Source organism: Aedes albopictus, chromosome 2 (assembly GCF_035046485.1).
Source record: "Aedes albopictus strain Foshan chromosome 2, AalbF5, whole genome shotgun sequence".
In the NCBI taxonomy this organism is placed as follows: domain Eukaryota; kingdom Metazoa; phylum Arthropoda; class Insecta; order Diptera; family Culicidae; genus Aedes; species Aedes albopictus.
This window is the reverse complement of record NC_085137.1, coordinates 474770727-474795729: the sequence shown is the minus strand read 5'-3', so window position 1 is coordinate 474795729 and position 25003 is coordinate 474770727. Positions and strand designations below refer to the sequence as shown.

At 36.1% G+C, this 25003-nt stretch overlaps 1 protein-coding gene across 8 annotated transcripts in view; it reads right to left on the bottom strand.

The window, feature by feature from the left end:
• LOC109418028 (kazrin) overlaps positions 1-25003 on the bottom strand; it is a 364304-nt gene that overhangs the window by 338679 nt on the left and 622 nt on the right. For all 8 annotated transcript variants that reach the window (XM_029870756.2, XM_029870759.2, XM_029870758.2 and 5 more), the window contains exon 2: positions 14708-15577. The gene's annotated coding sequence lies outside the window, so the exon portion shown is untranslated. The remainder of the gene's footprint in view (positions 1-14707; positions 15578-25003) is intronic.

The following is a 25003-nucleotide window of genomic DNA, read 5'->3' as shown; positions in this document are numbered from 1 at the left end:
GTTCCTGTGTATTGTTCTCATAGTATTCTGCAAAAAGATTTTTAATTGGATACACGAGAAGATTGACGTAACTCTCCGACGGCAGCAAGCAGCATTCCTTGCCGGGCAATCCTGTGTGGACCATATTATCATGCTCCACATCATCCAGGAGTAAGTCAATGAACTCCAAGAGTCTCTCTACCTGGTATTCATTGATTACGAAAAGGCTTTCGACCATCTCAATCATGAAAACATGTTGGAAGCCCTTATGGTGCAAAGCAGTGATCCAAAATGTACTGTCAAAAACTGTAGTTTGCATGATAATCGTGGGTGTTAGTATGACCAGATGAAATATTCATGGGTGTCTCTGACATTTTTTTTAATCACGGATCAATAGAGGATTGGCAAATTGAGTGAACTAATGAAATCCCAGTGGTTCCGAAATCTGCGAACGGGTCATGCGTATAACTTAGGAACAGGAAGTGTGAAAAAGCAGAGACAAAAATTTTCATAACCACCAATGGAGCAGTGGAACAAAAGTCAGTGGCTCCCAGCTGAATAGTTACGGCCCACGTCTAATAAATCAAAAAGACTCATGCTATATAAATATTTTCAGACCTGGCTAAATGAGTTGATGTTGGAACCCGATATCCTAGGCCATTTTGGAATAAATGATGGCGCTTGGGGTTTCGTGGACAATATAGGGACACTACTGGGGGTTTCCGATATCCTCAAATCATCCGTAATGACTCTGAAATCCGTAGAAATTGCGCAGAAAATTCTTGGAATCCCCTTTATACCTCCTGGGACCCCATGTAAAGCACCTTAGACCCTCTGAAAACTCCGAAAACGCCTGTAACACTTTCGTAACGTTTCTGAAATCTGCTATGAATTTTAGAATCAATCCTTGATTTTTTTTATTATCTTTAGTAAAGAGTTTTTCCGCCCTCGGCTGGTTCATCTCTAGTGGTAGATGGATCGTAAGGAGCCATCTCTAAAAGTGAGAAAAGAAAAATTACAGAGTTTAGGTACAAGCTTGAAAAAAATAGAAGCCTTAAGGGCTCATCCCAATAGTTGCTTTAACAAACCATTGTCGTCTTTGGCTGTTCTTTTGCAGTTGATCCTTGTCGTTAGAAGTGATAGCGTTATACGAGATTGAAGGTTAGGCCGTCCCTTATTTTGCAAAATTTAGAAATGTTATAAGTTCGTTAGTGGAAAATGATCATTTTAGCTAAAAAATGATCGTGTCAAAATTTGAAGTCCGAATCTCAAGGCTAAGTGGTCCCTCAAGGGGCCTAAAGTTGTCAAAAATTGTATGAGACCAAAAAAACATGAATTTTTTTTTCGACAAAACAAATACGTTATTCCACTAAAACCGGTGATTTTAGGACCCTTAAGGGCCAAAAATGTGCTTAGATTTGCGATATCTCTACTCGTTTCCAAGATATTGACAAAAAACGGCTGAAAAATCAGCATTTTTGACCATTTTTTTAGATTTCGAAGGAAACTTACCATATTTTGTTCAATAACTCAAAAACGAGTAGAGATATCGCAAATCTAATCACGTTTTTGGCCCTGTAGGGTCCTAAAATCACCAGTTATAGTAGAATAGCGTATTTTTTTGTCGAAAAAAATTCATGTTTTTTTGGTCCCATACAATTTTTGACAACTTTAGACCCCTTGAGGGACCACTTAGCCTTGAGATACGGACTTCAAATTTTGACACGATCATTTCTTAGCTGAAACGATCATTTGCCACTAACGAACTTCTAACATTTCCAATTTTTGCAAAATAAGGGACGGCCTATTGAAGGTCCTCTGTTGTAGCTTATTTTGATGTCCTTTTCCCAATCGATTCTTGATTTAAATTGAAGAGAACAGCTTGGTGTACTTAGGAAACATATCAAGGCTGCCTCTATCGCTGAGTCGTTACTTAGATTTGTTTGGATGCAAGGATGTTTTCGATCACCTGGCAATCATTTGACTCATTTATCCATAACTCAGTTCAGATGCATAATATTGAATTGTGGTGTTTGGTAAACTTATAGATTAATGTTTTGCCTTTCTCGTACAACAAAGTTGTACCGAAAGGCTATCATTTCACTCCAAAAATCAATTTTTGATAGAAAGCTCAGATTATCAAGTCTTATATATCAATCGACACAGCTCGACGAACTGAGCAAATGTCCGTCCGTATGTGTGTGTGTATGTGTGTGTGTATGTGTGTGTGTATGTGTGTGTGTATGTGTGTGCTAATAATAGATCAAAGAAATGAGCTTAAGTTTTTCCTAGTAAATGTCAATTGATTGTGCCGCAACAAGTTTCATTTGATAGGGAATAGGTTCTAGTTGAACGCTATTGAATTTGGTTTGGATAGTTCAAGCCATTTCAGAGATATTTGAAAAACTTTGCGAACTTCCACAAATAAATATTTTTAATTCCCACGTTCCCATGATTTTCCAAGCCTAGACACGAACGCTTCTTGGACACCCTAAAATAATTTACCTGAGTTGTGAATTTAACTCATATTTTTTTAGATTGACAAAGTTGTAACAAAAACCATTTCCTGCTTTAGCCCAACAGTAGATGTAGTAAATTTAAGTTGCATATTCAACGGAGTGGTTTTGAAGTTATATTTCAAGTTCGAAAAGTAGTGAATTGTACACCTTTTGATGTAGCATTTTTTAAACGTGTGCGTTGTAGCAGGTAAGGGAGCGACCATAATTTACGTCACATTTTGAGGGATATCTGCAAAATGTGATAATTCCGACACATGTTTCAGAGAAACAATGCAAAAAGTTTGGCTGCAAGAAAAAAAGGGTTGAAAATAGACAATTTTTAGTAACGTAATTTAAGGACGTCCCAAACATATTAGTATATTTCGTGGGTCGTGTGCTGCATACATCTCGGCGATTAACTTACCGCTTACCGGGTTCTAATTAGTACACGTTACACACGAATAAACAAATTACCAAAAAAAAATATGCCAAAAACTCAAAATCAAACAACCTTGTAAGGTATGAAAACTCTACTTGTTTTAGCGTTTTTTGGCATTTCTGCCTTTCTCGTACAACAAAGTTGTACCGAAAGGCTATCATTTCATTCCAAAAATCATTTTTTGATAGAAAGCTCAGATTATCACGTCTCATATATCAATCGACACAGCTCGACGAACTGAGCAAAATTTGCTGCATTTAATGTCCGTCCGTATGTGTGTATTGGTGTGCTAATAATGCTAAGCAAAGAAATGAGCTTATGTTTTTCCTAGTAGATGTCAATCGATTGAGCCGCAACATGTTTTATTTGATAGGGAATAGGTTGTAGTTGAACGCTATTGAATTTGATTTGGATATTTCAAGCCATTTCGGAGATATTTGAAAAAGTTTGCGAGCTACACCGAGAAAAATTTCTACTCAATGACTGAGTTCGCCTTACTCAGAAATCGAAAAATCCTTTGTTTTCCTACTCAGTTTCGGCTAAAAGTGGGACAACCCATTGGCAATGGGTTGTCCCACTTTTAACTGAAACTGAGTAAGAAAACAAAGGATTTTTCGATTTCTGAGTAAGACCAACTCAGCCACTGAGTAGAAATTTTTCCCTGTGTACCACAAAATAAATACTTCTCATTCCCACGTTCCCATTTTCCAAGTCTAGACACAAACGCTTATCGGGAACCCTAAAAAAATTCACCTGAGCTGTGAATTTAACTCGCATTGTTTTAGATTGACAAAGTTGTAGCGAAAACTATTTTCTACTGTAGTCCAACAGTAGATGTAGTAAATTTAAGTTGCATATTCAACGAAGTGGTTTTGAAGATCTTATTTAAGCTAGAAAAGTAGTGAATTATTATACACCTTTTGATGTAGCATTTTTTAAGCGTGTGCGTTATAACAGGTAAGGTAGCGAGAATAAATCACGTCAAATTTTGAGGTATATCTGCAAAATGTGATAATCCCGATACATGTTTTGGAGATACAATGTAAAAAGTTTGATTGCAAGGGAAAAAGGGGTTGAAAAAGGACATTTTTTATGTAACATAATTTGAGAACGTCCCAAACACATTAGTACATTTAAAGGGTCGTATGCTGCATACATCTCGGCGATTAACTTACCGCTTACCTGGTTCTAATTAGTACACCAAGAAAAAAATCTACTCAGTGGCTGAGATAATCTCACTTAGAAATCGAAAAATCGATTATTTTTCTTACTCGTTTTAGCTAAAAGTGGGACAACCCGTTGCCAATGAGTTGTCCCACCATTAATGGAAACTGAGCAAGAAAACAAAGGATTTTTCGATTTCTGAGTGAGACCAACTCAGAAACCGAGTAATTTTTTTTGCAGGTGTATACGTTACGTATAGTACATATATTAATGTAACATTTTTAAGCGTGTGCTTCGCTCAGGCAAGGGAGCAATCGTGAATCACGACACGCTTTAAGAGGTACTCACAAAGTGTAATAATCCATGCACACATTTTGAAGATGAAAATGTTAAAATGTTGACGTAGAGGGAGAAAAGTGATTTAGAATGGAAAATTTTAATGTGACGTAATCTATGAACGTCTCGAACATATTAATATATTTAATGGTTCGTGTGTTGCATACATCTTGGCGATTAACTTACCTACCACTTAACGAATAAATGTACATTTGGCAGGTTCTAATTATTACCTACCGAGGAAAATTTCTACTCAGTCACTGGGTTGATCTTACTCAGAATCAGAAATAGTTTTTGTTTTCCTACACTAAATAACGGCTTGCGGTTGAAATTACTATGAGCCATTTTACGAAGTGACAACAATGTTGATTCGCGAATACGAAGTTGTCGAATGTGCGTGAAGGTTTACGTGAGAAAAAACGAGAGGGAAATATTTTTTGCTTTTTTTCACGCACATTCTGACAGTTCCTTACGAGGTTTTTCATTAGAGCGACAAAGAGTTGGAATCTCTTTTACCTTCGTAGTCGCGAATGTTGATATCGATTTTCACGGGTTTGGACGCTATCTCCTGCTAAAATTTTATTCATAATAACGGCTCGTAAAATGGACTATTCTGCAGGATCAATTTAAATATATACATCGCCACTGAGTTTCGCTTCAATTCAACAGATAAAAACTGTCAATTTTATAATTGACCCGATTTACAACTAACCCTTTACACTGAAATTAATTTTGTTGTGAAAACTAACTGAAAGACGGCTTGCGGTAATGACCAGCATAAAAATGATTTCAAATTTACCATGGCAAAAAAGGTGATCATCGTCCAACAAACGCTTGTTGTCTGCGTTTTGTTCCCTCTCATATCAACTCGTTCTATAGAGATAAGTGACATTTCATCACACGAACACTAGCGCAAATTTTTCCTCACACAAAAGTGCACGCCGATTCAAAGGCTATTCAGATTGCATATGCAAATATTATCCAATCGATTTGGGTAAAACGGGTAAATAATGATAAAACTAACGTCCGGGGTAAGAGTGCAAATATTTTCCTCGCAGTTTCACAACTACATCTACAAAAAAGGCACGCATACATTTGAACGTGATTACCTCTATAGCCGAGTGGTAGCATGCGAGCCAGTTGATCTCAAGCTTGTTGGTTTGGACCCAGTTGCCAAAAGATTTTTTGATTAGCGGGGAAACATTGATTGGCTTGACCGACCTCATGAAATGTTCATGGATCATTTCCAGTATGCTTCATTTTAAGTTTTTTACACTTTTCATAAGTCTTATTTTATGAAGTTTGTCATAATCAACACAATGAATTTTCATGAGGTATTCTTATGGCTTCCATAATATTTAAAGAAAAAGACAATTCACACCGTCTTCAGCCCGCACAGACTGAACACATTACTTACACTAGGCAACGGACGAGACACAGAACACCCAGTGGCCCAGTGATGAATTTTTCGTTTGACGAACAGTTTCCACCGACTGGAGCGGGAATCGAACTCACACTTCGAGGCTTACGATATGCCTAGTCGACTGCCGTCGCTAACCACACGGCCACGAAGCCCACAAAATAATATTTAGTTATAGCAAAAGTTCATAAGGTGTTTTGATGAATTTCGTTAGTATATTCGCTGGGTGAACTAAATCGATATCCCTGATTTCGAATATGCTGTCCAAAGTCATACAAATTATGTGCTTTTTTTGTCACTGTCAAACCGTCTAAACTAATAACGCCTTAAGGTAGGCAAACTTTTAGGGAATTGAAAACCTTCTTTTAATAAATCGTATATTTCATCAACCCGGTTACGGTCGAGTCGTGTACTGAGTACACGCACCATGAAAAAAGCACATTTGTGGTACACAGCGTGAGCGTGGTGTCGCTGAGGGTGGCTGAAGACGCGACTGTTCGAGGGTTAAATAGGATCACTTTCGTAGTGTGCCGCGCTTGTTGATGAGAGTGAACATTTTCGCTCCCGTCGTTTATTTTTAGTTTCATTTTTATCAAATTTTCCATTTTCCTCAGTATTGAATGTTTTTGATTCCTGTATAAAAAGGACCAACAATTTTGTTTTGGGACTGAATCACCTTCCTCAGCGTCATGCTCAAACTACTATTCATATATAAGATGATGGTAACAATTTTCGAGCTTTCGGATATGGATGGGATAGTTCATTTTTTCAAAATTGATTCATAAAGTTACACTCATAGCACAATTATGGGTTAGGTACCTACTCAAGAAGCAGTCATTTCATAATCGATTTTCATACAGAAATAACATTTACATTATTTTTATTTTGCATTCTTATCATTGAAACTCCTTTTTATTGTTTTATATAAAAATCTGCTGAAAATTACTAAAAAGTTGATGAATAATAATGAAAACTACATTAATGGGCCAAAATTGGCTGTGTAACAATTATGGGTCAACTTGTTGTCTACCTATTATTTATTTAGTTACTCAAGTTTTATCTATTTTGTTAATGAATTATCATTTATTCTCGTTAGATCAACTATAGTAGAATCTAATGCTGGTCTCAAATCTCTTAACGAAGCGTGTTTTCATGATTTGAAATCAATTTTTCAGAATTGGGACCAAATCTCCATCCACCCACACCACCGATAAACGCCTAAAAGTATGCAATGTATATGTACGCAGAACTCTCAATTACATATATGCTGCACAAAAAGTCACCCATAATTGCGTGATTTTCACGCAGCAATAATGAGTCACTTAAATTTTGTCTAAAATTAGCTTTAATTAGCTGCAATCACATTAGTTTCCACATTAGGAACACAAATTTTACCTTTGTTCTGGTGGCGATACCATTTCGTACTTGAAAATCACTAAAGATCACTTTTACAGAGCTTACGAAAGCAGCGCACGCACTTTATTCACAATCGAAGCGTTACTTTGACAGATGGTTTTGCACCGAACAAAAGTTTTTGAAAATTTGTATGTTATTATTGGAAATACTGTTACATGGGAAAATATTAGGAAAATTTGCTGAAAAACTATGAAAGATACCCCATTTTACTGTACATTTTTGGTTTACCCTTAAAGAATCTAATTGCTATAACTATTACAAGTTCAAGCTTCTATGTTGCAGGAGCTAGAGAACGTATTCTACGAGAAAGGCACTATCACCGCTAGGTGGATTAATCTGGGTTTTTTTCTACAATTATCACCAAGGACGCCATATTCTAACTCTTACATTTACGACGTAAAAGTGTTAGTACCACCTACTCATACTAAACGATCGGATTTTTCCATCGTTAAGTATGAGTAGGTGGTAATAGCGCTCTCACACCGTACACATAAGAGCTAGAATATGGCGTCCTGGGTGATAATTGTAGGAAAAACACTAATCTACATGTTTGCTGAACACCACATTACAATAATATGCTTCTGAACTGAGTTATGGACAAATGAGTCAAATGGTTGCCAGGTGATCGAAAACATCCTTGTTTGGATGTCTCCTAATCCGTGTCCCGTGTCCGAGATAGTTCCAATACCGGACAGGCACACAACATGTGTTCCACGGTATTATAAGCAGTGCTGAAAATTTCATTTCGTCATATCTAAATTCAATCGCATACAGATCATTTTAGAAGCGGAACCCGAGAATATGGTATATGGAAAACTTGTACGGCTAGACCAGTTCTGCAAGAAAGTCACGGAAAACCCGCTATTTTTCGAATATTTAAGGTAAATGTCACGGACTACCTTTGAAAAATGCCAAATGATATTCACCGTGAATATCATTGGCATTTTTCGAAGCTAGTCCGTGACATTTACCTTAAATATTAGAAAAATAGCGGTTTTTCCGTGACTTTCTGGCAGAACTGGTTTAGCCGCACAAGTTTTTCATATACCGTATTCTCAGGTTCAGCTTCTAAAATGAGCTGTAGGTGATTGAATTTAGATATGACGAAATGAACTTTTCAGCACTGATTATAAGTTCCACATGAATCACATACTTTTCGAAAATGGGCAAAGCCTTCCATGTTATGTGAGGCTTTCGTTGGTCCGAATAGATAAGGTTCGATCTGTCCACCAGTCCTTGGACCATGCATCTCTTACCACAGTTTTCAACCAGGATTTCACATCAGCTGCAGGTTCCTCCATAGCGAGGCAACGGCCGTTGCGGCCAAGGTTTGCCAGTCGATCTGCTAATTCGTTGCCTAGGATATTGCTATGTCCTGGGACCCACATGAAGCTTTTGCTGGGAGTACGTCTCGTTTCCAATAGAGTTTGTGTGGTCTGAATCCATGGATGTCGTGTTTTTGGAGACCTAATAACTAGAATACAGCTGGCGGAGTCGGTAACGATCAACATTGGTTTCGTAGTTGAGCGAGATGCGGCTTTGTGTATAGCTGCTGCCTCTGCTGTAAAGACTAAAGCGGAGTTCGGTAGGCTGTAATATTCATCAAAGTCTTTACCATGAATACCAACTCCAACTGTATTGGATAGTTTTGAGCCATCCGTGTATATTATTTCTGCGTCAGCATAATCCGTCGTTATGCGCTCGTTGAACAAGGCTTTGGCTACAATCGGATTAAATCCCCTTTTAATAATATGCTTAATATAGTTGTCTACCTGGGGATCTCTGGCCAGACAGCTCCTAGGACCAAGCCGGTGTAGCCCAGCTACTGGGGTGGAGCGTGACTCCGGCCACTGAGTTCAGGATCCGGTCGGTTTCTGTGGCAAGGAAGACCGGTGATCCGTCACCCTCTTTACGTTCAAGAAAGCTACGGCTTTTGTTCGTGAAAATTGGTGTTCGAAATTCTAGAATATGCTGGAATAGTCTACATTTAGGCGCGCCCAGTACAAATACAGGCGTATTGCCGAGAAGCCAATCAGTTGAAATTCAAATGTGATCAAGTTACAAGCGTTCGCGTGGCTTGGACAACGCGAAGTGTAAAGTGTAAATAGCAGCAAAGAGAAAATAAAGTAGTGAAAGTGTGAAAGTGATTACCAGTGTTATTCCCACCATTCCGAAATTCTATTTCTCTTCTGCCGTGCTATACCCAATACCCCGTGCCAATACAGTCTAGTGCTTCGTGCCTGTGTTCATTGCCGAACAGCTTTACTTCCGTTTGCGATTGCAACCTTGTAGATGAACGGCATAACCTCAGCTTCCACGCAAGTGGCTTTTGCGGGTGTTGATAGCAATAGGCCGGATTTAGATCTTATCGCGTTGTCCTAGGGGTGGTGGGGGTAAAGTGGACAGGTGGGGTAAAATGGACAAGGTACAGTTTCATGGCTTCTATTGTTTTTCAAAATGTTTCAACGATTGGAGCTCATGCCTAAGCATGAATCATTATACTTTTGCTGATCTTGAACATTAAAATCAAATAAACCTCTTCAAGATGACAAAAACTTTAAAAATCACGTGAAATATCGGAAATGATGTAAAATCTGCTTATAATTGCTAAGGGTTTCTCGTAAGTTATTTTCAAATTATTACAAGTTTTAAACCCTAAACCAATAAAGTCCCGTAGAAGAATATATTTTACAGAAAAAAAATTAGGTTTTGTAAAAAAAAAAGTTTTTGGAAATAATTTTAACAAAATCAGACCGTGGGGGTAAAATGGACAATCGCTTCAAATTCACCAAAATTTCATATATTTTTTTGCAAACTTCAGAATCATCAGCCGTCATACCTATCGTGAGATAGTTGAAGTAAAAAGTTATTAAAAAATATTTTATATCAACAAAATATAATTTTCATCCAAAATAGTGCTTGTTTCTTACACTATTTTTACAATAATTATTTAAGTGTGTTTTTAAGTTTGTATTAAAAGTTTGAAAACAACAAAATAAAGGTATCGTATGAAATTTGATAGTTTGTATTTAAAAACATAGAAACAATATGCTGTTATATAACTTTTAACGACTTGTTCATTTTACCCCATCGATTGCTCATTTTACCCCCACCAATTTTTTTTCACGCTATTTTGATGCACGATTTGGTGAAGAAAATAATCAAAGAAAACAATATTTTTTAAATGCAACCCCTTACAAGATTTCTAGAGTATATCATTACCTTCCATATGTAACTCGGAAAAGCAGATGGATTTTGCCGCATTTCCGCGGGAAACGACCAAAATGCTTAGGTTGTCCACTTTACCCCCACCACCCCTACGTAGAACTTAAGATGCCAATGAGTTCAAATCCTTAAAATATTTTATGAATGATTTCCTGAAAAAAGTTCCATAGTGAAATTTTGGAAGGTATCCTATTTTATAAAGGAATCTCTGGAGAAATGTACAAAGATATCCCTGTATAAATTTTTAAAGCAGTTTTTGGCTTAATTCTTTTGTTAATGGAATATATCTCAAGTTTTGAAGGAAATTTTAAAAAATATTCTAAATACATGTTTTGCGAAATTTCTGAAGGAATCCAAAACTTTTGATTTCAAATATAAATCGCTGGATTAAAACTTCTGAAAGAATCTTGACAGAGATTTCTAAAAATCCATGCAGCGAATTCTGGGGAAACCTATCGAGCTCTAGAGGAATTTCTGGAACAATGCATGAAAGATTTTATAAAAGAACGTTCCCGAATGAATCCGTGGATTTTCCCAACAAAAACCCTGGAAGGTTTTCTGAAGGAATACATTGAAAGATTCTTGAAAGAGTTCTTATATTTTAGAAATTCATAGTTTCCTCAAAGGAATTAATGGATTATTTTATGGATTTTTATAAAGAAGCTCTCTGGAATAATTCTTGATGAATTTCTCCGGGAAATATTAGAAGGAATCCCTGGGAGAATTTCTTGATGATTTCATGGAAGACTTTCGGAAGGAATGACTGGAGAAGTATCTGTGGAAATCACTGGGAAATTTTACCAAGAAAGCAATGGAATTTTATAATATTTTTTCCAGAAATTTATCGAGAAATTTCTGAAGCAATTTCTCAACGATTTCCGATAAAATTCACACAAAATATTCTGAAGCAATCCTGCCAAATTTTCTAAAAGAAACCTTTGAAAAAGTTTTGGAGCAACATGTAACGGAATTTTAGGAGAAAATTTCCGAAAATTCCGAATTTCTGGAAGGGGTCATGATTTTTTTTTTATTTGTATCAGAACCAGAGACGCCAGAGAACCCAACACACTTAGAAAAAATGACGGATTACGGTAAAATTTTACCGTAATCTCAACAGCTGAACGTACGGTAAAAAGTTCGGTGATTTTTCAAACCACCGAACGTACTGCGAATCTCAGGAAAATGCATCTGTCAAAACTACCGGAACGTTCGGTACTTTTAACAAATTTACCGTAAAAATCGCAGAACGTTCGGTATGTTTGTTTACAAATGAATTCTCAATATCACTGAACGTACGGTAAATTTTAAAAATTTACGGCGATTTTATGCGAGCACAAAAAACAATATTTTCATAAAAAACGTCGATGATGGGATTGAATACATGACCTTCTGATCAGGAACCACACTTGCTGCCTCTGTACAAGAGAGTCTTGCTTGGAGATGATGCGCAAATTCTAATAGAACTGATGATCGAAGCTGCCGGCGTGGCTGTCAAACGCATTTTCAGTAGTACGGTAAAATAGTCCCATCACCGATCTTTTCGGTAAAATATTCACAGGTCTCCTGTAAATTTGTCTGATTTCACCGGTTCTTCGGTGATTTCTTAGATTTCACCGATTTTCTCCTGCAATTTCATCGATTTCGCCGTAATACTGTAGTTTGCTTGCTTACAGACCAGTTCCGGTGATTTTTTTCACCGAATACTGTAATTTATTCTAAGTGTGAAGAGACGAAGCAGCCAAGTGCTGGGAATGCATACATATTTATAATTTATTATGTGTTATACAGATTTTTGGGCATCAGTTCAGTACAGATACAGAAATCCAGAATTTTGATCTAGATGGGTTGTGATTTTTTGTATGGGATACATTTTTTCCCTACAAATTTTGTATGGGATTTAAAAAAATAATACAGATTTTTTTTAAATAATCTGGCATGCCTGCTCATTACAGAGATTTTATGCACGAAGAGGCCACAAAAATTCGTAATAATCAATTTGGCGGTTTTATTATATTTAGGAGAGCTGTTTCATATGTCATGACGGCTATTTATTTGAGGCGAAACTGAATGCATTTCCTCATTTTTTGGCGTTTCATTGCTTATTTAAAAGAATGAATCAATATTTTCAAAATTAGTTTACATGCACATTTATAGGAAGGATCGAGGTGTCTCCTGTTTTTCTTGGTGCAATATGTTCGTTTTCAAAAAATCAACTTTGAAATGAAACATGGAACAAACGGTGGAGTTGTTTCACAAAAATCTAATGTCTATTTGTGAAACTTTTTCAGCAATTTGTTTGTCACGAAAATTTACGAACTAATCAATTTATCATAATACCTCGACGAAGACAGAACCAGCTGCTCAGTTATTTTCCAAGAAACATTCCCATCATTGTTGATTGATTGATTTGTCTTTATTAAAGAGACTTTCAGCCCTTGGCTGGTTCGTCTCTTCCCATCATTGTTTTTATATTTATTAAAGAAATCTTGTTAGTTCATGGTAGACACTACGTAAACATTTTCAGGAAATCTTTCCAGAGTTTCCATTTTGTGTTACTGGAGGAAATTTCAAAGTAAATTATCAAGGTTTTCCAAAAACGCTTGGCCAAGAAGTTTTTAAGAAGTTTTAGTTGAAAAATCTCTTGAATAACTTTTTAAAACTATTGACAATGACATGGCTATGGCTTAGTGAAATTTTAGAATTAAATTACAGACGAAATCCACAATCATCTCTTTTCAAATACCTGAAAAAATATTATTATTGAATAGTTCTTTCAAAATCATTTTTTGTGTGAATATAACTTAATTTATAGCTCTACTAAATGCAATCTATATCTATATCGAACTGGTTACTTTTGTACAGTTTTTCCTTTTCAAGTCCGATTGAGGGATTATTGGGAGTTGCCGTTCGCAGATATCCAAGTATCTGGGACGCAAACCCATGGTAAGGCAGAACCATGGCATACTAATCCTTCCCGGAAGTCGAGCTGGTACTGATATTTGCTCTCGCAACCTAAGAATACATCGGGATTACTCAATTGGTAAACGCAGGTTTTCAGATCGGAATACGTGTTCTTCTGTGTGGAGAGCAATCAATAATATAGTTTCGTTTTACTGGCCAGATTTTTTTTTAAAGAACTTGCTCCGGTCAACTTTAACCCTCTAGCATCCATTTTAATTTTTAAATTATGATCTTAATATAATTTTTGGTCATCTAAAATATTTTTAAACCATATTTGATGATTTTTTTCTGAATCGCATTTTTTTTTTATTTTTGGGTTTTCTATTTTTTTTTGTGAAATCCCTTGACTTTCATATTTTTTCCTGGAAGCCTACTTGGAGTATCGACTTTTTAAAACTTAAACATTTTGAGAGTTTATAGGGTATTTGGCTCCTCCAAACTCTTCAAATATAATAGAATGATAAGGAAAATGTTATTTGTTATTTATTTATTTTTTCTTTAAAATATGCAAATTGTTGCGATTCATTACAAAAAAAAATGTAAATACGTTATAAAAGATATCAAAAACCATATTAAGATATACAGAACAGTCCTAAATATCAGCCAAAAATTTAAAATATTTGATTGCCCACGAAAGAAAGAGTATAAACAAGCTCAAGTGGGGCATAGTCAAAAGGCGGGGATGGGTATTAGTGGGATAAGGACAAACGTCTTGAAATCTCGCTTTAACAGTTAATCAGAACTTCAGACGCACAAATCTCAAGAAGCAAGCTTCAAACAACAGTGCATTTCATTATTCTGTTCTTGCTCAAGTGTAGAATTAGCATAAGTTAACATACACAGTAATAAAAGTTAAAAAAAACTGTTCTGTACAACACAGTAGTCAAAATAACCACGTTATGCTAAAGTGGTTCAAAAAGCTGAAATTAAAAATATGAAGAGTAAGAAAATCCTAATAAAAAATAATGCGAAAACACATGAGTGTGAATAACTGTACAATTTCAGTATTTCCTATAGATATTTTAAAATATGTTACAAATAATAAACATTTCGGAAATTTCGTTGAATTCCTAAAAATCCCACGAAAACCCGATGCTTTACTTTAGTTGCATTAAAAAATACGGAGTCTTTTAGAAAGCTAGTCTAAAGAAGAATTTCAGATATAAAACTCAGTAGGTATGTAGCGAATATTAGGTTAAATACACTATCTGTTGAAGTCGTAAAACATGAAGTCACAGAATATTCACGAATTCAAGATTAAAAATGTACCTTATTGGATTCCAAGATGTGCACTCTGCAGTAGCAAATCAGCAGTTTATCGGGATTAACTTCGCAAATCCTTATTCAAAGGACATGAATCGCATTAATTCCATCCTCCTTGGTCACAATCCCTTTCAGCATGCCACCAATATCATCATTTCAGCATAATTATCCACGCATGTATGCAATCCAGCGAATCTCCACTATCTCCGGAGCACGGAAACTAGTTTCTCCTGCCGCGTATCCTCACAGTAAGAATCCCGGTTCTCCGTCCGTCGATACGCCAAACAACTGACTCCCGCACACACTTGCACACAACAAACGCACGCAAACACTTGAGGAACTTCTGCTCTCGTTCACCTACCACCACCCACTGCTGCGCCCGGAGAAACCAACCAAATCCTCCTTCTACTCCCGGTTTTCGGGGGTAACCCAAGAAGTGGGAACCTTTCTAGTCGCTTCTTGCGGATGCCCGCAATCACAACCCACACACTATCTGGCTGGCTGGCTGGCACGTGCCAAAGCGAGACGGGTACTCGCTGCTTGTTAACCACAACACTTTCCCTTCAGGTTCACTACACACTATTCGCCTTTCGTCAAAGTGACAGGATTCTTCCACAAGGAGCGCACAACTATTCAACTTTCACCCGAACCAAAAACAATCGACCGCTGGCTGACTGGTTGCTGAACCTCGCACTCTTCGGCTTCTTCTTAACTATTGCGGTTCTTCTTGCTTATCCATGCTATCCATGCTCAAGGCTCCCAGCGCCAGCAGCGGAAGGTGGTTGAATTTTCACCACCCACCACGAACATTTCACTCAGCTGCGCTGCGAATCCAGCAGCAACGACGACGACGACGACGATATTCACTCACCAGCACTAGAGTGGGTCAGAATAGGGGGAAAATGTGGAATTTCAGTATTTGGCGCTTTAATTGGAAGTTTAGTGGTCAGTTAAGGACAGACTTAATAGAATCCCAAAATGACCGCCACAATGGCCGACTTTGGCACCTACTCACGATTTTGAGGGCACAAAAGTCTTCGTAAACAAAACCAGCGTACCTGAGCTTCTCATTTTAAGCTTATTACAAGTGAGTAACAACAGAATAATAAAATGCATTGTTGTTTGAAGCTTGCTTTTGAGATTTGTGCGTCTGAAGTTTTAATGCACTGTTGAAGCGGGATTTCAAGACGTTTGTCCTTAATATAATTCACTTGAAATGTGTACACAGAAAGCGCTGCGGGGGTTCAAAGGGTTTGCGGGAAGAAACTAACAAATGCATGAAGGTGAAGGACATTTTTAAAATTTAACTCATTTTGGTCCGGTAGTTTATGAATTGCTTCTCCGTTAATGAAGAATTCAATTCACTCATGATTTTGAAAGATCTGCAAAAGCTGGAAGTTCAATCCCTAATGGCATATATATATAGAAGCACATCGGAAATTTGTAAATGAATAAATCATTTCTTAAACTTTGATAACAAAAAAATCACTCAAATGGGCTTTTAACTCTTTTAAAATTCAAAGTTTAAATAAATAATAATAATAAAAACATTGATGACAATTAATTCATTGACGGATTGTTTAATCACGAGTCGATAATTTTTGGAGAAAATGGTGAACGTTTTTTGTGTAATTGGAAGGTTCGGTCTACGCCCACGTATGATTCGTGCGTAAACCTCTAAGAGCAGGGATGGGAAATATCCCAACAATGAAATGTAAAAAGTGATGATGGTGATGTCATCGATTTTCCATACACGGATAATATACTTTCGTTAAGGCTCAAAGAATATGTTTCGTTAAACCAGTTTTCGTAAATTGAAAGCGAAAATTCGTATAATAATATTTCGTATAATAATAATTCGTATATAGCGTATAATACGATAAATATATTCGTACCACCATGCTGACACAGTACGTATGGAATTGTATCATGTACGAAATCACGAATCTGGCAGACGGTGAACTTGCTAAATCGTATATTTTAGCTCCTGCTTTGTAGAATGAAACAAAATAAACAAATGTGAAACGATTCTTACTAACCATGTATAAAAAGGAAATTCCGCTTCATAGAATGCAACAAAGTTTTGCAGTCATCACTGATGATAGTGTGGATCGCAGAGAAAACAAAGCAACCTGTTTTCATGTGCATATGATGGTGCGTGTGTGAAAAGAGAAAAGGAAGCAGACTCTCAGTTGGAAGTAATGGCCCACTGCACGAATTTATGCTGGCCTTTGACGTTTGAGCGGTGCCGGCAACTCTCAAACATCAAATTTCGTGTGAGAGTAAGCAGGCCAGTATAAATTCGTGCAGTAATCCATATTTATTTATAAACAGAATCAGAGTGGAAAGCATTCTGGTTGTTTTCGAACGGTTTCAACAAACGTTTCCAGATGAGTGACTAGCACTGGTAGGTATCAATCACAAGAAACGTGTTTCGAAGCTTGTGAAAAACCAGCTGATATACGTGTGCTATTTTTTCATGTTTCATGTCGGTCCGACTAAAAAAGGAGTTTTTGTTTGTGTCGGAGTGATTTTTCACGAAACGATTTCAGGTACATTGCAAATCTTTCTATTGCAGAAAGCAACGAATAGCAATTGTAAATCAAACGAGCGATTTCGAACAATGAAACGAACTATATTTTCAGTGTGAATAATTTTTTTTCATGAAATTGCATGACATTTCCCATCACTGTCTAAAGTGCTCCTCTAAGAAGGGATGCCAGATGTAAAGACATGTCTCTAAATGCGATGACATTTGAATTTCGGTAAAGTCGTTTTGGGGAATTTCAATAGATGTAAGAATGTTTAAAGACAATTTTCAAAAAAAAAAGTTACACAAAACGTATTCTTAGTGATGTTTTAATGAAACGAAAATAGTGGCAGTGGTGAAGCATTTCTGAAAAAAAAAAACAATATTAGATACATCATTGCCAGAATGTCTGTATAGACAAAATTGGTGAACTTCTGCACTAAAAACTGCAAATGTGAGAAAAAAAATTGGAATTCGTGTATGTGTTTCGAGAATTTTTCTAAAAATATTCTAATAAATGATCAAAGATTAAACAAACTAAGGCTCTGTTTCAATAAGTAAATCCATATTTATTCTTTTACACTTCACATTTATCAACTCAAGAATATTTGAAAACATTTTGCATACATTATTTGTATTTTTTTTCAGGTTCAATTCTCAAACTGTTGAGAAAAATGGCTTATTTTGGATAACAAATTGAATTTCCAAGAATTTTTGTCAAATATACTAGAAATTTACCAGGTGCTTCTGAAGCAAGCGATTTCCTTCATAAACTCGTCCAAAGGGTTGAAATGTCCAAATCCATCAATTTTTTTTCAGATATTTGCTCAGGAATGTATTAATTGAGAGATCCGATAAGAAAATTTTAAAGGATTCAGCGATTTGAGAATCTTTCAGGGTCATATGGAGGAATCCTTTGAGAGGATTCTTTCTGGAATTCTTTGAACATCTTGTCTTGAAATACCATGAGAAGTTTCTTCCACTTTGGGAATTTTTCCAAAAATTATCATCAGCATTTCCTACGGAAGATGCCACAGAAGTTTTCCCAAAAAGTTCCAACATGCGTCTAGGAGCTCTCCAACACTCCCTTAGGAATTCTTCCCTAAAAATTTTTCTTGAGCTTCCAGGAGAATTATCTAAGGACTTTCTCGAGGAGGTTTTCTACCCAAATACATCGACATTCCGAACTAAAAGTATAACAGATGGCACTTTTTTGTGTGACAGTAAAATCGAATTTTCTTGGTGAAGAAATTGTTCCGGAACACGAGGTAAACATAGAAAGTTGTCCTTTCAAACCATTCTTGATTTCTATTCACTAACGTTTCACAAAACTATCCCGTTTCCTAACAATTAATGTTTTTCGCGATTTTTCCATACGATTTGACAGTTCTTGACTACCATACTTGCGTGAGCTTGAGGTGAGAATTTGAGAATGTTGAAAACCGAGAGTAGCACATACGATGCATTGAATACAAGCGATGATGTCGCCGCCGGGCTGTCAGCGCTGGAAACTAGATGCTATAAAAGTTCTTGCATGCAATTTTTACTGCTGGCGCCAACTGGAAGCAACCAATAAAAAAAGTAAACAGCAGTCATCCCATTGCACTATGGGGGATTCCCATACAACCAGGCGGACAAAAATATTTTCGTCATATTTTCGAGGATTTATTAGTATTCTGTAGTTGGTTCGACTAAAATATATTGTTTATGAACATTTTTAAACATCACGACCAAGTTTTCTAAAGGGCGTATTTTCAATATGGTCAAATAACTGATAATGTATAAAAAGTTTGAATTTGTTTTATTTTTTAAATTTTTATTTTGTTTTTTTTGTGTGCTTAGAATGATCAACACTATTGTGTACTTACTTTCAAAAATGAATTCCAAGAGAATTTGCTTAGAATGTTTGAGAATCGTCGTTTAATCTCAAGGGGTGCGCCCGGGCGGTCTCGTGCGTAAAAAACGCTGAATCTCCCAAGACCGCAATTTACCGCAGCATTTCGCATACAAAATCATTAGAGTAGACCTAAAGCTTGACCATAAACTGATTTCGAGCCTGGGAATGTTTGGGAAAAAAAAGATGCCGATTATCAAAATTTGAATCTCATGCCATTTTCAACTTCTTCTTCTTCTTGTACCTTTTTTCATACAATGGTTCAATTATTTCACAAAACCACGTGTTTTTTGGAAAGCTTGCTTCATTATCTTACCAATGATGTATTGAAACCAATAGATAATGATGATAATAATTAGAAAATATTGATTTGAAATTATGTGTTGTTTTTTGCGAAAATTACATTTTTTAGCTTTATTCAACTTTGATACTCAATATCCTTGTAACTACATCAGCTAGAAACTTGAAATTCTAGATTTCTCTTAGTTTATATGTTTATTATCGATAGAAAATTTCAGAACAAGCATTAGTGGAAGTCACTTTTCTGATTTTTGTCCGCCTGATATCCTATAGTGCATTGCTCTAGTAGTTCTTCCAGCTAATTACGTCAACAGCAGAAACTCAAAAAAATCTCTAAGGTTTTGCATTGAAGAATTATTCCAGAAATTTCTTTAATATGTTAGTCTGAGAAATTACTCCAAGAGCAATTTCATCAGGTCTTCCACAATGATTCTCTTCAATAATTTCAGAAGAATTTCATCCAAGTGTTTAATGGGACTTTACTTATTTCCAGTGAGCTGAAAAGGCATATTAAAAAAAAATCAGATTTATACCAATGAATAGCTTGAGAAGTTCTTCTTTAATTCCCTCGGGATTTTTTTTCAAAAAGTTACTCGGAAGAACCTTGGAGCAAAGGAGTTTTCCAAGGATTGCCTCCAGCATTCCATACAGTAGCCTCTCCAAGAATCTCGCAGAATCTTCAAGCTTTTATTGGTTTTCTGTAAAGTGGTCCTCCTGGAACTCTCCTCCAAGATTTTCTCGAAGTGCTGCTTCAGGATTTTCAACCAAAGATTCGCAAACAATTTTTCAGGAAAATACCGGGAATCCTTCCAGGAATTTTTCAGGTTAGTCGACATCTTACGGAGTAGTTTGAAGTTTTCAACTTCAGTCATTAAATTGCGTTAATAATTTTTGATCTTTACATCTGAAGTTACTCAAGAATTTGTTTAAGAAGCTTATGAAGAACTCCTCAAGAAGATAATGAGGAACTCTTCAAGGTATTCACATAGAAATATCCATAGCAGTTTCTGAATTAAAAGTTTCTTTAGGTATTCTACTGTGATTTCTTCAGAAGTGAAAATAGGAGTTGCTGATGGAACTTCTTTTGTAGCGATGCGTAGAAAGTTTGACTGCTGAAACAATTCGTCAAGGAACTCTTCGGGAAATACTTGAAAAATTGTATAGCAACCTCCTGGTCCCGCTGGGAAACAAGTAGTAGAGGACATTTGCGCTTGCATGAGAAATTTTCAGGAATATTTTATCAAAATCCGCCAACCAGTAATCCTCTTCAAAATTTTTTTTCAACAAGAAATCTTATGATGGGTTTTGTTTGATGCTTTCCACAAATATAGTAACCCTTTTTCGTATTTCTCTGCTATCTTTACATAGATTTACATAACATATATCTTGTAACTTAATTAATTCAAAACTTTCAACTTCCATGCCAACTACTCTTCACTGATTTACGAGCTGATCTAGGATGGAACTCCTTCATAGTTTTCACAAGCATCGGTCTAGGAAAGAAAACTGTTCTTCAGCATTTGTGAAAATGATTTTGATAATCACCTCAATTCATATGAAAATACTGACATTTTTTTTTGTCTGGTTAAATGGAAACATTCGTATTTTTTTGTTTGGAAATGCCCTAGGGTTCCATGTCCGGTTCCTCAATTCTCAATTTTTGCTGGTATTGCTCTTTTGGCTAGAAATTCAGCTTAAAGTCTAGCAACTGGTAAACAAATTTAGATCAGGATTCATCCTCTGGATGTCAATATGCCTATCTTTTTTCTCCAGAAATTACTCCTGAGGTTTCTCCACGAGTTACTTCCAAAACTCTTCCAATTGCTACTCTAGATATTCTTCCAGAAATTTTTCCGGAAGCTCCTTCAGAGATATCGAAAAGTATGTTTCATAAGAGCCTTATTCATGTGACAAATTTGTCGTCATCGATCCTGTCTTTGTGATTGCTGAAAGTGTATCGATTAATGGTATCGACTCCCGAAAAGGCTTACTTTGCCTCGGTAACAAGCAACTTCATGTCAAGTTATTAGTGAAAGAGAATATCGACGAAGAGAAATTGATACAGGAGCTAGAAATTATTATCGATTTCTCCACTAAGATCTCCAGTAGTTCCTTCAACAACTTCACCAGAAAGTCCTTCAGGTGTTACTCCGGAATTTATTTCAGGAACTTTTGCATAACAACTTCTAGGAAGTCATTCAGCGATTTCTAACTCTTCCACAATTCTAACAGAAATAACTCAATAAATTTTTTAGGAGTATCCTTTAACAAATGTTACAAAACTATCATATGCATTCTTTCAGGTGTTTCCGCAGATATACTTTTGGGATTTTTTTTTCAAGATTTCTCCAGGATTTTCAAGAATTTTCCTAGAAGTTTCCTTGAACGATTCCTACGGGACTATATGGAACATTTTCCGAATGAATGTATAGTAAAATTCCTAGATTTATGAATACTCTGGATGATATGCTGGTTAAGCCCTGAACCAAGTTTACAGCAATTCCTGAGGAAGTTTCTGGGAGAAATTCTGTAGGGATTTCTTAAAGATTTCCTGAGGAGTATTAAATTTAAAATAAAAAAAAAGTTTTCATTAGTATCTGTTTAAATTTCTCCGAACCATTTTTTGAATACGGTTTTGAAAAAAAAAATAACTTTTGGAGAATAACTGTAATTTCGGGGGAATTTCTGTAGTAATCTAAAAAATAATACCCGAAAAAAAACTGGTGAAATTCCTGCGTAATATCTGGAGTATTATTTTCAAAAAAAAAAAAAAAAAGAAAAACCTTGGAGTAATTCCCGGACGCAGCTCTCCAAAAATTCTAAGATGACACTCTCGATCACCGCAGGCACGCTTGGAGAAAGCTTTCGATAAACTTCTGGAGAAATCAAGAAAACTATTTCCAAAGGAAACTTCGGATGAATCTTTAAAGTAAATCCCAAAGGCTACTTTGAAGCAATCTTTTCTTTCCGGAATTTCTAAAACAATGTCTAAATGAGTCGAAATTTTTTGAACTACCTATTTTTCTGAAAATTCCAAAGGAATACATAGAAGAAATTTAAGAGGAGTCTCGGGAAAGTTTCTTGATTAGTTTCTAGTAGGGCACATACAGCCGATGCTGTAAACGCACGTATATTCAACATGGACATTAGGGTGGCCCACACTTATATGAAAAACAAAAATTTCGAAAAATACCAAGTCTTACCTCCTAAATCAGTTGTTTTAGACTCCCAGAAGCTACGTTCAAAATTTAAGCAAAAGCGGTTGAGCCTAAGGGGGCGCTCAAAACGCTTGAAGTTTGTATGGGAAAACTTGGCCAAATGTATGCAGAAATTTTAAGTTTTCGAATTTTGCCGCTAGGTGGCGCTGTAAGCGTTCAAAAATCAAACCCTTTGGTATTATTGTAGGTGACTATATGCCAGAGAACTTTGTCGAAGACCGCGAAGTGATCCGACGGCTGTGAAAAAAGTTATACCCTAGGCAAAGTGAGGCAAAGTATTGAGATTTCATTATTGATATTATTCCTTTACATGTATTGGAAAAATAACAATAAAGTTTATCCTCACTTTTCCTAGGGTATAACTTTTTTCACAGACGTTGGATCACTTTGCGGTCTTCGACAAAGTTGTTTGGTATATAGTCACCTACAATAATACCAAAGCGTTTGATTATTGAACCCTTACAGCGCCACCTAGCGGCAAAATTCGAAAACTTAAAATTCCTGCATACGTTTGACCAAGTTTTCCCATACAAACTTCAAGCGTTTTGAGCGCCCCCTTAGACTCAACCGATTTTGCTCAAATTTTGAACGTAGCTTCTGGGAGTCCAAAACAACTGATTGGGGAGGTAAGACTTGGCATTTTTCGAAATTTTTGTTTTTCATATAAGTGTGGGCCACCTTAATGGACATGCTGAGGGACACGGGTTTGATTTTCAATCGTTCCAAGGACTTTCGCAAAGGCAATTTTCTTTGACTTCCTAGGAAATAGTTTATCTACGAGATTGCCACACGTTACACATGAAAAATGGTCATTGACAGAGGAAGCTTTCATAGTTAATAATTATAGAAGTGCTCATAAAACACTAAACTGAGTAGCAGTGGGTCCCTAGTAGAGACGTTACACCAAAAATAACAAGAAAAATAGGAATAAGAATTCTAGCAACAATATATAACAATATTTGTGGAATAATTCCTGCAAGAATCTCTGTTGCGCTTCATTCAGGAAACTCTTCGAAACTTTCAGGAAGATTGTTTGCTGGAATCTCTGAAGGTTTTATTCCAGGCATACTTGGAATATTCTCAGGATTGACACTTTGAAGAACTTTTTAGAGGAAACTTCGAGATATAAAGAAAATGCGGTAGAATTCATTAAAGAACCGTTGAATGACTTCCAAAATATTTCTGAAGGAATTTCTAAAAGCATTTATAAAGGGACTATGGAAGATTTACTGAAGTAATCTCGCAATCCATATGTGAATTTTCTCAAACAATCATTGAAGATAACCATCAGAAATTCTTCCAGCAAATTCCTCGTTGGGAAACATAAAACAAACTGGAGGTTTTATTTGGATTTTTTGAAGAAACACATGGGCTCAAGGGAACTCCTAAAGCAACTCTTTGATAAATTTTTGTTGATAAAGTTGCTTCTAGATAAATTCCTAAAAGAACTCCTCATGAAACTTTGGCATGAATTCCTGAAGCAACTCCTTCAGGAATTGTTGAAAAATCTCCTAGAGAAGTATTTCATAAGCAGCTTCTAGAAGTATTTTTGTAGGAACTCATACAAAAAATCTAGAAGGAATTTTTAAAGGAATTTTTCAAGGTATTTTTGGAATAATTCGTAAAGATACGTTTTAAATAAGTTCGTGCAGTAACTCCTGGCTTGACATATGGAGAAATTCCTAGGAGATAACTTTGAAGAATTCCGACAAATTAAAGTTTCTGCTATACAGATATTTTTTATATAACTCCACTGCTCACATGATGTTCAACACCATGTAGCGTGGCGCTTTTGTTTTGAAGCGGCGAGTACCAGAAATGTTGAATTTAATGGTTTATTAACGAATGATCACTATATTTGTTTGTAACAAAAGATGGCATTTATTCGAAAAAAACTAAGCACTCAAACTTATTCAAAAATATTCCGCATTTACTATTGTGAGTAAAGACATTTCAACCCTGCAATGACCATTTTAGAAAATTACTACTAAGACATAGAGTGCCGAAAAACTTGGGAAGTGGCTGGTATTTTGGGCAATTTTCCACTATTTCTCAGTCATGTCAATACATCCTGGCTTGAGTTTTAGTACACAGTTACATACTGTATGTATCTCACTGCGTACAACAAAAATCATGTCAATTGGTTCAATATAAACTGAGATACAGTAGAAAAGTGTCCAAAATAGAAGCCCAGCCGAGATGGTACCACTTCTCTACAAATAATCTTCCGGCCAGAGTTTTTGTCATAACAAACATACGTTTGTCAACTATAGTGACACATAGTAAAGCTGACACTTTTCCCTACGAAATCATTTTGTTTTTGATGATAGTTATTTCCTTGCACTCATTGAGTTAAGATT